This window comes from Cornus florida, unplaced genomic scaffold, assembly GCF_030987335.1.
Source record: "Cornus florida cultivar Cherokee Brave unplaced genomic scaffold, ASM3098733v1 CherokeeBrave_3.0.0_Hap2_Chr01, whole genome shotgun sequence".
NCBI lineage: Eukaryota > Viridiplantae > Streptophyta > Magnoliopsida > Cornales > Cornaceae > Cornus > Cornus florida.
In genome coordinates, this window is record NW_026775571.1 from 49213995 (window position 1) to 49227358 (window position 13364).

At 33.3% G+C, this 13364-nt stretch overlaps 2 long non-coding RNA genes across 2 annotated transcripts; both read right to left on the bottom strand.

Annotated features, from left to right (window-relative positions):
- Positions 1 to 878: 878 nt before the first annotated feature.
- LOC132296022 (uncharacterized) lies at positions 879 to 1867 on the bottom strand. Its single transcript, XR_009478569.1, has 3 exons — positions 1766 to 1867; positions 1625 to 1679; positions 879 to 1012 (listed from the first exon to the last, which is right to left on the bottom strand). It is a non-coding gene; the product is annotated as an uncharacterized LOC132296022 (long non-coding RNA).
- A 355-nt stretch (positions 1868 to 2222) lies between these two features.
- LOC132296082 (uncharacterized) lies at positions 2223 to 3090 on the bottom strand. Its single transcript, XR_009478572.1, has 3 exons — positions 2997 to 3090; positions 2410 to 2514; positions 2223 to 2317 (listed from the first exon to the last, which is right to left on the bottom strand). It is a non-coding gene; the product is annotated as an uncharacterized LOC132296082 (long non-coding RNA).
- Positions 3091 to 13364: the final 10274 nt, after the last annotated feature.

Consider the following 13364-nt stretch of genomic DNA (forward strand, 5'->3'; position numbering starts at 1 on the left):
GTGCGCACTATCTCAATTGGAGAGAACTCATACCTCCCGCACTAAAGCTGAACTTTAGCCATATCACAGTAACAATGTCCCAAGACTCCAAAATAATCAACTTATACGTAATTTCACTACAACAAAATGGAGTTTTAGCAACGTTTTTTTTCGTCACAAAAAACTAAATTTTCGTTGCTAAAAGTTTTTAGTGACGAAAAATCATTTGTCAATATTTCGTTGCTATATAATCGTCTCGGTTGATCTATAGTGACGAATGCAAATTACGTCACTATTGACTTTGCTTTTAGTAACAAAAAAATTTACGTCACTATTGCATGACTTTTAGTGACCATACTTTTCGTCACATTTGCTTGCCTTCTAGTGACGGACATTTTCGTCATTATTGCATGACGTTTAGCAACCATATTTTTCGTCACATCTATTTGCCTTTTAGTGACTAAAACGTTTGTCACATTTTCATCACTATTGCATGACTTTTAGTGACATACTTTTCGTTACATCTGTTTGCCTTTTAGTGACTAAAATGTTTGTCACATTTTATTGGGCATTATCAACGAAAGTTTTCGTCACTAACTTACCCAATGACAATGGTCTTTCATTGCTAAAAACCATTTTTTGCATGCTTTAATTTCTAAACTTCTTATCGTTTTTGCTAATATTATAAAAAAGTCCAAATAGTAGCACAGGTCCACAAATTTCAAACTCTATATAGCAATACAAATTTAAACATAACATTAAATTTTATTATGCAATACATAATAATTCTGAGTTCAAATACAAAATTAACATCAATTTGAATAAATTTCTACATTTGTTCAATTCTGAGTCAAAATATAAACTAAATTTCCAATTGTCTAATATAAATTAAAGACCAAACTAAAACATAAAAGCAAACTCCTAACTCTCCCTCTATGGCAGCACCTCAAAGTTCTTCGTATGGAATCTCATCACTTTAGTTCATCGTTGTCATGAATACTTCATTTTCTTCATGTCATCCCAATTAATCGCTCTACAATTCAAAAAGATAAAGGTCATTACAATATTGTGTACAATTTGTAAGATTATATAAACTTTTTTTTTCTAATTATATGCAATTTAATGGACGAATAGATCGAGAATGTAGCCTTGCATAAACTGACTAGAAGAGAAACGTACTGAAATTTAATTTTCTTTATACACGATAATAAAAGTAATATGTCTTCAGCTTTGTTGGTATATTACTCAACTTTTATACCAAAAAACAAATACTACAATTCGTAATATCATATTCTCCAAGACTGCTGTATGCATTTATAAAAAATTATTACATCTCATCAAAATCAACAAATTTAAAACTTACCAACTTCAGCATTAATTCCTGGTCCAAAGAATAAAGCAAATTTTTTCCTAAGAAACAATTGAAGGTGTAAATATCAGTACACCCTTAAAGAGAACTTTAAACATGAAATATAATTTTAAAAATAAAAAATAAAAACCCCTCATTAATGAAGCAATTATGGCTTACGTATTTTCACAATATTATATCAACTCAATTACCATAATGTTGCGTACAAGAAAATGCTATAGATTACATTATAAGTGAACCCCTAGTACCAATAAAAACAAGGTAGGCAATACTTACTGCCATAGAACACTCCAACAAATTAAGAAGCAACTCTCTTAACAAGACGAACTACCTGCAAAATAAATTGTATACCTGGTAAAACTATTGATAAAAAAAAAAATTATAAAAATTAAATTGATTCTAAGTTAGCTAACTTACCATAAATTATCCTTCCAAAAACCATATCCAATGTGAAACAAGAGAGTTTTCAAACAATTTGAGAGAAAGAGGGCATAAGGAATATTGATGCATCATCCCAAAAATAATAGGTTTATTATTAAAAAACAAGAAACTGCAAGAAAGTATTCAAAGTCCTAAAATATTAGACCTAATTAATTTTAAAAAGTTGTCCTTCTAAAACTCTAAAGTAGATTAATTTTGGGGTGCAGGGGAAGGCTGCCCAATATTTGCAATAAAAGTAAGCATTGGCTCTTTCACTTTCTCTTGAATTTGTTGCTGCATGTCTTCCCTCATCCCTTGCACCTCTTGTCTCATCTCGTCCATATTCGTTTCTGCTTTGTCGGCCCTAGCATTAGCTACATCCACATCTTTTTGAGTAGCACAGATTGATAAAGTTGGCATATCCTTATTAGGCCCATCTAAAAATGAACACTTATTCCCTAGCACTTCAAGCATTATTTCTTCCTCTTTCTCGTGGGTTATTACTTCTCCAATTTCAATTGCAACTTTTTTCATTTCTAGCATTCTAGCCTACATGTTCAGAAGCGAAGTTGTCATTCTAAATGTTCACCATCCTTTAATTTAAATAAAAGCTAAAATATTAACAATGAAGACATTCTTACATAATTCTTCTCAGCCTCTTCATCAATAGATTCCCCATTTTCCTTGATATGTGATTTTGCATAGAATTCAATCACACTTCCATCTTCCCCAGTTTCATTATTAAGCTGTGATATATAAGCAAGTAAAATGAACAAACTGGGCTATAAAAAGCTTAACAATCAACCGAATAAGGAATAAAAGCTAGCGGGAACTCAAACTAAATTACAAATATATTCGTATCCACATACATATAATTTTCATATACTAAATATTATATACATATACACAGTATATACAAATACATATATATATATATATATATATATATATATATATATATGTTGAATTTTAGAACATATACACATATAACTTATTATATCAAATTAATCATCTACAAAACTCATTAAAGTTGAAACTAAAACAGTTTTGAATAACTTCACACATTTCAGTTTAGTTAATGTATAAAACATATTATTTTAAATGGAGACACCAAAATATAAGGGCGTTGAATATTTTAACTATACAAGTATAACTAATTGAAAAATTAATGCATAAAGAAGTTTTCAAAAAGTACTAAAATGTGATTTGAATAGCCTTTTGTCATTACCATCTCATCCAGGTACTGAACATACGCTTTCGAGCCACCATAATTCTTAGTCTTCACCTTGTCCCTATTCTTTTTGTTTGTCTCACTGCGATTCTACATGATAATTAATCAAAAAACATGTATATCAACATATTTGTGTGTGTAATTCAAACTCAATCCATAATTACAACGTCTTACAACACAACTCTTTGAAAAATAATCCAAGTTCAACCAATGCATTACATACATTATCGGATATGTGTCCACGAATAGCAACCGGAAGAAGACGCTGGAGAAGTACGTGACAATCATGACTTTTCAAACCTGATATAGTACGATTATTTTTATTAATACACCGAGATATATTGGAACCATACCCATCTGGCAACTTTACTGCCTTCAACCATTCACATATGCTCTTTTTCTTATCAGTAGATAATGTATAACATGCCAGGGGCATAAGAAACTTATTGCCACTAGGAGTAAGATGCAACTCTTTTCTTATACCCATTAATTGCAAATCCAAACGAGATTTCATTGTGTCTTTTGTCTTTCCTTCAATGTTCATTAATGTCCCTAATATATTATCACATATATTTTTTTCTATGTGCATAACATCCAGATTATGTCTCAGTTTGAGGCCTTGCCAATATGACAATTCAAAAAATATGCTTTTCTTAGTCCAATTTAACTCGGATTTGGCACGCTTCCTCTTTTTGTTAGTCGGTCCTTTTCCCAAGTCGGCGAACCTAATTTGAAGCAACTGTTGAATCAACTCATCACCAGTTAATTCTTTAGGTGGTGACCTCCTTTCTTTGTTACCATCAAACTGTTCGTATAAATTTCGCCATTTATGGTCTAGTGGCAGCCAACGACGATGGCAAAACCAACAAATCTTTTTCCCATGCTCCAAACGTATTGAAGATGCATTAAAGTTACAAACAGGACATGCCATATACCCCTTTGTGACCCAACCAGACAAATCTCCATATGCTGGAAAATCATTTATTGTCCATAATAATGCCACATGCAATCTAAAAGTACACATAGTAGAAGCATCATAAGTCATTACACCATCCACCCATAACTCTTTTAACTCATCGATCAACGGTCTCAAGTACACATTAATTTCCTTCCCTGGTGATCTCGGTCCAGGAATAAGTAATGACATAAACAAATATGGTTCTTTCATGCATTTCCAAGGTGTCAAGTTGTATGGAAAAACCATTACTGGCCACATGCTATATGAATTACTCATGTTGCTAAATGGATTGAATCCGTCACTTGCTAGACCAAGTCTAACATTACGAGGTTCTGCTGAAAACCAAGGATGTCTTATATCAAATTCCTCCCAAGTCATAGAATCTGCGGGATGTCTGAATATATTAGTCTCCTTAACACGTTTCTCTTTGTGCCACCTCATATCTGAAGATATTTTTCTTGACATAAACAACCTCTGAAGCCTGCTCTTCAAAGGAAAGTATCTAAGAATCTTTTGTGGTATTTTTTTACCCTTGCCTTCATGAGATTTGTATCTAGACTCACCACACCGAGGGCAGAACTCATTATTTTCATATTCTTTCAAAAATAAAATACAATCATTTATGCAAGCATGTATCACTTCATACCCAAAACCTAATTCACGCAACATATTCTTTGCCTCCTAATGTGACTTTGGAAGCTCAACACCTTTGGGCATTGCTTCATTAACCAACTTTAGCATCATAGTGAAATATTTGTTGCTCAGTTTCTGAGTTACTTTCATATTGTATAACTTTAGAACGAACGATAATTTTAAAAAATTTTCACATCCTGGATATAACTCACGTTGTGCATCCTGTAATAAATCTTGAAACCTATTATGTCCCATGTTAGAATTTGGCAAAGCATCATCCAACCCTTGCTGAACATCTGTCATTTCTGTTTGCACAAAAGGTCCCATGCAAATGTCTTCCAACAACTCATTTACCTCATCACCATCTTCTTCTTCTTCAACCTCTTCCTCTGAACTATTATTATTAGCCATACCATACCCCTCTCCATGCCATTCCCAGCGAGTATACATTTTGTCCATCCCATTTTGACACAAGTGTCCTTTAACCTCAGGTAATGTTCTATATAGTATGTTTTTGCATTTAGAACATGGGCACCTAGTCCTATTCTTGTCATCTACATAGGCCTTAGCCACCTCAATAAAATCTTTAATCCCTTTTGCATAGTGCGGATCAATCCTAGGAAGTTGGATCCAACTCTTGTCCATCTACATTTGCAAACATCATCAACAACAACGTGAATTAAACTAAAAAAATTAGGAATGTTATTTTTTTATATATATATAGACTTTTAATTAATTATATAAATGTTTTTAATGAATTTTCATAGAATTCTCACCCATTTAACTAAGTCACAGTTTAAAAAGACTCATGCACTTATGTTGGACCCCACAATATGTAAAAATAAATTAAAATCATTAATCATTTCACGTTTTTGTTGAGAGAGAAGAAAATATAATAAAAGAAAGAGGAGATTCCAGTTTCCATTTGAGACCAGGATGAGAGAGAATGAGGTGCTTTCAGCAGCTAGCGACAATAAAATAACAGGTGTGTGACTTAGGTCAATTAATTTGTTTTTTTATTGTCCTTAATTATTAATTGATTAGCTAGGTACTAATGGAGAGTTTAATAAGTGTTTTGATTATTTTAGCAATTTTACAAGACTTTTAGTAAATAAAAATAATAAAACTTATTAATAAAAAGATTAATAGATGCATATATATGGGGGTGTATTTTGGAGTGGGCTGTATGTGTATTAGTTCAATGTATGAAGTTACTGATGTGCATGCTCTTCTTTTCTTGAAGGGTCTTGAGAACATGGGGGTGTACTTTGGAGTGGGCTGTATGTGTATTTTGGATTTTGTGTTTTTATCCCTGCTACTTCTATTCAGTTGGGGTATGTTATGTGCTGGTAGATTAGTAGTCGAAGATGGAATTCTAAGTGTACAAAACTGTGCCACATCCTTTTATTTATTTTCCTTTTTATAGCTTCTTTGGATCCTTTTTAAGGCACTTTTATTTTGTATATTAATCCGACTATTGAATTCAATAGGCAGTCTGGCCTCACAGTGGGCATTATCTTCCAACAGAAGAGAATTTTAAAGAATTCATGTTATTCCTAAAGGAGCACAATGTCGATTATATTCAGAAAAGCCCAATTGATGAGGAAGAAGAAGTCCACAGCAAAGAGACAATCAGTTTTTTCTCGCAAAACAACTTATCAGAACCAGATTTCAATAGAGTGACTGAAGAAACCCATCACAGAAGCTCCTCTCAAGAGGAAACTGATTCAAGCATACAAGTACACGATGACACAGAAAAACCACAAATTCCCTTTTCAAATTACAATGAAGGTTGAAAAGCATTTTTTTATTGAGATTCTTATAGGTAAATGTTAATACAAAAAACCCAAAATTAATAGAAGTAAACAAGTTTAATTTACATAAAACTTTTTTTAATCTCATTTTAGGACAGGGAAAAGCCTCCAACAAGGTTGTTATAGCCTTAATTAGAGCTTATCTATCATTGCAAAAATTATTTTCGCTCTTTCATGTGTTTTAAAATTATTTTAGATGATTGTGAAAGCATCTAAAAAGCCATCTCTAAAGTTAATTCAAACTTATTCGGCAAATTCTGTAGTTACAGAATATGTTCAAAGATGTTTGTCTCTCCTCATCAGAAGTTCAATGTTTGAAGCTGCTAGATGCGCAGGCTCTTCCTTTCATGAAAGGGCTTGAGAGCATAGGGGTTTGTTTTTAGCCCTGCTGCTGTATTTTAGTAGTCTCTTATTGCGGTTGCTGTGTCTTTGATCTTATGGCATATTTGGACTGGTTTATCAGAGCTTTACATTTAGAATGTTCTTAGATGTATGTCCAAGTGTTGTCTTTTTCTCCTGGCCAGATGTTCAATGTAAGAAGCTGCAAAATCTCTTGTTTTTGCTGTTTTCTTCTTTCTTTGGTTGGAGAAGTTTGATAAGTTAGATTTATAGCTTTGTCAGTATCTTTGTCTATGGTTTTCTTTTGTCAAGGGGTCTATCCTTGACTGTCTTCTTCTCTCTGTAGGAGTATGTTCCTTTGTCATGAGGGTATGCAGTCATAGTTTCTTTGTACATTATTGATATTATTCATAAAACTTACTCCATTTAGGAAAAAAAAAAAAAAAAAAAAAAATTCTATTAGCCGCTCTTAGTAACTCTAGAATCCCAAGCTTGTCAACTTAATCCAATGTATCAATGGTCCAGACCCACAAAACCAACCAAAAATAACTATGTATGTAAAAAAAATTTAAAGTCAAACTTCTAATAAGGAGCATAAAAAACAAGTTATGTCATAATAGAAAATTACATTAGAGTCTCATACAAAAAAATTACAGCATCACCACAGATGTGATCACAATAATCATATATGCAAAAAGCAATTCTTAAATATATAAACTATTCAATTAAAAATGTTAATATTGATTTAAAGCCAATGAAACCAAAGCAGCCCGGTAGTAGTCAAAGGAAGGGAAAGACGAAGACCTCAATTCAGAGACAAATACACTTGATAATAATAAGCTAATAATAGAATTTCATTAAAGGGGAAGAGAGAGAGCGAGATGACAAAATAGGAGTAGAAAAAAATATATAAATATTTTTTAAAAAAATGAGAGAGAACTTAAAAACAAATGACAAGATGTAGGTAGGAGATCGAAGAGAACATGTAATTAATCATTTCAATGGAGAGAGAGAAAGGAGAACAATATATACAAACAAGGCCCAAGGCCAAACCTAGATAACTGGAATCTATAACAGGCGACATACTGACATACTTTTATAATAGCAATGACGTTAAAGACAAATCACTGGAATATCACTAGAATCTATAACAGACGACATACCTTGTTTGTATATATTGTTCTTTTATAACAGAAACGACGTTAAAGAAGAATCACTGCTACAAATCTGATGACAGAGCTGCAAGGCAAAAGTTAGGAGATATCTTCTCAGTACCCATATCCATAACAGATCATTAAACTCATATAATCATAACATGTATAAATGTATTTTCATGAATGATGAGAGATTTTTCAAAAGCAAATCAAAAGCCTAAATTGCAAAACTAAATTATTTACAAAGTATCAGAATTGAAAAGAACAAACAACAAATTCCAAAGTGATTAAGAAATATAATTCAAGATTTGAAACTTACCGAGATTTAAGGGCTTCAATCTATTGTTGATGGAGTAAATAGTAGGCCGCGGCTTTGGAAATTGGAGAAAAGGATGGAGAGCACTTTGGACGCCAACGTTGAAGTGTAAGATATTGTTGGAATATCTCTTACAGACACACGCACAACGCTTTGAGATAATCCTAATAATCGGATTCTATGGATATATTTGTTAGAGGAGAGCACATAAAACCAAGATAAATCTAGGGTTTTTGAGAAAAAAGAGGCGCGCTGTGTGTGGGATAATGAATTTTTTTGTTTTGGATTAGGGATAAGATATTGGAATTTGATCAGGAGATCAATTTCCTCTAGCGGGGGAAACTGAGAAAACTTAGAGATTGGGGGAAGAAATCATATGCGCGCATACAGGACCTTTTCCTTTTTGGGTTTTTTTACTAATAAAATAGCGCTGTTTAAAATAATATTTTTAGGAAAGAATATTGTCGTATTGCAAAATTTTCAAAGAGACGAAAACATTCGTGGCTAGTACAAAAAAGTTACCAAGTTTAGATCCCTCCAAGGAGCATGAAAGAGCAACAACTTCCCGCCAAACGATTATCAACAAATTTTGTTGTTGTTGCTAAAAACATACACTAATGGTGACAAAAAAATATTTGGTCACTAAAAAACTACTTTTGCTGACCAAATATATTTGGTCAATAAAACTTCGTCACAAAAGCTCCATTTTGTTGTAGTGTTTATATAATGCACTAAGTCACATTCCATGCACAAGTAGATTGTATCCACACAACACATGCTCTAAATCCACAACTACTGTAGGATGACAATGTCGAATCTTCAAAGTGCGATTCATTACACGCTATAACAATATAATCCAATATTGAAAACATAAACTCATAAATTCATTATAAGTCAAAAGTCATGCTTTAAACATACTATCAATGTCAAACACATGAGTTAAATAATAATATCATGGAAACAGAATTTAATCTATAAACTAATTAAATTCCCTAGGTTTCAAATCTCAATCAAATGGCATCCAATTAATACATGATAAACAATATAGCATGGTCATTACATACACCACATCAAAACTCGATTAGGCCATAAGAACAATAAAGTGGAATTTAATTAAATCATGATAATCAAATTCCAAACTTCTAAAACAACATCAAATGGTTCCAAATTAACATATGCTAGAACATAAGTCATAGTTATCACAAATATCAAGTTAAAGACTTAATTAGGCCAATGGAACCCTTAATTAGATTTTAATTAATCATTTTAATTAAAATCTCTAGATTTTCATACTTGTCCAAATGTTCTCAAATTAAAGTATGTTAAACAACATGCCAAGATATAATTTAAAGCATATCACAAGTCAATTTCATGTAAGGTACGGCCATGGGATTTAATCTTTCACAAAAGATGAATATTAAATAAAATATGCAATTTTTATTTAATTAATACCAATTTAATATATGTTAACAAATATATTAAAATGTGATTTTCTAGCATGCCACAATTCAAATCAAAGTTATATATCATCATGAATTTTAAATCTTATACAAAGAAATAAAAATCACCAACTTTCTAAATTTGATACAAGGCATACATGTAAGTTGTATAATCATGAGAAACACTCAATACAACACATATTAATCGTAAAACATTTCCTACCTCAATTGCAATGAAAATCCCAATTACCACCGAAATGAAATCGCCCTAAATTTTTGGTCCGCAAGACAGATATTTCAGCTTGTTACCTTTAACTTGGGAAATTCATAAAAAATTCAATTCTAATCCAAATTGAATGAATTCAAAGCCCAATGAAAGCTTAAACACTTTAATTTGATAATATCAATTTAGTTTAACAAAATATTTTTCCAATTGAAATAGTTTTGACCCACAACTTTGAAACAAATTCTGTCCAGAAAACACATTTTCAGCCTGTAGCTTCCAACTTTGAAAATTCATGAAAAATTCATTTCACATCCAAATTGGGCAAACCTAATTTATTTTGGAAGTAAACATATGAGAGTGTAAAACTAAAAATTTAAGCCATGATCCAATGTCAAAAGGTTAGTGAAATAAATCATCTAAAAATATGTTTTCCAGCTGCAATAAAAACATGGACAGCAGATAGTCTCAGATTTTTAAAACAATTTAGAAATTCTCTAAAATCGTGAAAAAATTCTGAGTAGTGTAAAATCCATGGGGAAAGTTTCAGTAAAAATTTCAAGGTAATTGAAATACCACAGCTCCATATAAAAATTTGTTTCCAGACCGGATAAGAAAAGATTTAAATTTCCAGCAACTAGCTTGTAACTTCAAAAATTCATAACTAATTCACTTTAAATCCAAATTACATGAAACCAAAACTAAATGGAAACTAATTGATTATATTTTCATGCTATATATTTAATTTGACAAGATTTATTTCAAATTAAAACAGTTTAAGGGCAGAATACAAGTTCTTCTCTTCTATGCATGTAAAACACTCAATAATGACATAAAAATACTTCAAAATAATAGATCAATACCTCACTAGAGAATTGAATCCCTAGATACCAAAGCCAAACTAGGAGTTAGGCTAGATCCTTCAAGGGTTTTGAAGAAGAGGATGAGGGGAGTAAAAAGTATTCCAAACTTTATGGTCTAAAGTAAGTGGAAGGGGCTCAAAGATCAAGGTCAATGCCTAAAGCTTCAAGCTTCATCCATGGAGGCTAGGGTTTTGTGGTGAGGAAGAAAGAGATGAAATGTGAAAATGTGTGAGTGGATGAAATAGAAATCCTCCACTCACTATGTGATCCTACACCATGGTCAACACACACATCTATGGTCAATTGCACAAAAACCCTCCTTTAAAACCATAATCCCAAAGTGGCCCAAAGATATTTGCAAGACTAAATTGTGAACCTACACTTGTCACCAATCCATGGCTCCTTCCTAGGCTTAATCCCACACCTACATTTGTCAACCATTCAAGCTAACAAGTGCACCAATCCTAGGCCAACAAGTGGGTGAATCCCCACCCTCCAAATGTCATCATCTAATGCATCAAAGTGTTTCCACACAAATGTCAACAAGTGGACCAATGAGAGTGTGACACTTGTCACACTTTTCAAAAATTGCAAAAAGGTCCTTTTTGAAAATATCTTCCAAATTTAATTACAAAATGGTCCCCAAGATGAAAAATAATTACTTTATTTAATTACACTAAAATCCCACAAGTTAAGAAGAATTACTCTAAAGTATGTATTAATGCCCCTTTATGAAGGAAGTAAGCAATCAACATGCTTTTCTAGAAAAGTAAAAATACCACTATCATGGAAATCAAATATCATGAATGCATGCAAAACTGGAATCAAATCCGAGCACAAAAAGTGAGGTTGTGAAAGGAAAAAAGATAAACAAGAAAAAGACAAAATGTGAATAGTATTGGGAAAAATAAAATATGGAAATGACACTATCCCTAAAGGAAGTTGTCAATCCAAGGAAAAGAATCTCGGAAATCATTCCAGAGCACTCGAGACGACATCAAGTGATGAAAAACCGAACCTAAAAAGGAAAAGACAACGGAAAAAAATTATCCGTGAAAATCCGGGTTATTACAACCTTCCCACCTTAAAAGGATTTCGTCCCCGAAATCCAGCCCCAACCAACAAAAGGCAAAACCAGGATAACTACAGAGTACATCTCCGAGTATCCCACACAACACGCCATACTAGTGACCTCAAAGTTGAAAGGAACACACAAACCAGTGTCATGTGCACCCACGTGCTCATGACAAAATGACCTCTCAAAGGAAAAGTGACCACATGGCCACACGACAAGTCTGAACTTACATACAGAACCCAAGGTCAAACAAAAGAATGGAAAACAACAACCGTAAGCATTCCTCCTGATGAACCTCCAAACCGATCCATAAACAACCACCAATTGAACTCCAAGATCATCATAAATCAAATCAAAGTACCGAACAAAGACGACATGGCAGTACGAATAGCGACCAGAACCCGCCCACGACGTACTTAAATGTGTGGTAGCAATGACAGTGCTTAGTGCTCGCCCACACTTACTCGTTAGTAAGGTAGCATCGACGACAACTAGTACTCGCCTACAACACACAACTTCGTACGGTAGTATGACAGTATAAGGCACTAATTCATAACCTACCCCCCACTAGGTCTACCCATGAAACCTCTCGATACCAATGACATCAATGTCACAAAACGATCATAGCCAAAAGCAATATGGGAACCAGGCATCTGTGAGAGTTAGAATATGGTCCAAAAGATGTTCCGGACCATCTCGGCAAAATCCCAAACTCTGACAACAATGTCATAGGCACCATTATACTTAAGGCCCCAAATCCTCAATACAACAAAACCGACTACTTTAATGTCTCAAAATGTTACTATCAACAACATCAATCGAGAATCCAAAGCCTGAGAAGCGAATCAAGACCTCCAAAAATTAAAACGAAACTCACCACAAGACATTCCATCGAAAGTCCTACATTTCTCCCTGAAACAGATCAACTACATGACCAATCACCATGATCAAACATCAGATCCACAACCTTATCACGGATAACTAAATCCTCAAAATATAAGTCCACTAAGTGGCACTCACATCAAAATGCCAACAACCAAGGTCACAAAATGAATCTCTCAAAACTGTGCTTGGCATCACCAAGCTAAATCAAAGTTCCTCAATTTTAATCCAAGAACCATCACTGGAACAACAATTCCTCAAAACTACGCCTAGTCATAACTAAGACGAGAAAACTCCTCAACAAGCCATATCTAACAGTGATCCTCCAAAACTCTTCCTAAGAGTCAACCACATCAAGGCCTCCAAAATGAAAACAAGTCTCCGAAAGACATTCTCAAAAGTGCATCGAGCTCACCTCATGAATCAAACAAATCCTCAATGATATGGACATAAGTCCCCGAAAAAGAATCTCACATCAATCAACTCACTTTGAGCACCACAACCGTCAACAACCACGGCAAGAACTCCCTAAGGGAAGATACAAAAAAAAGGGGACCATTAGTCCAAAAAAGGACAACACCATGACTCCATCTCTGAAATAAAAGATAACAAGGTCAAAGACTTCACCCCCTACATGGAAGTAAGTCGACCAAAATCTATCAAATCCTC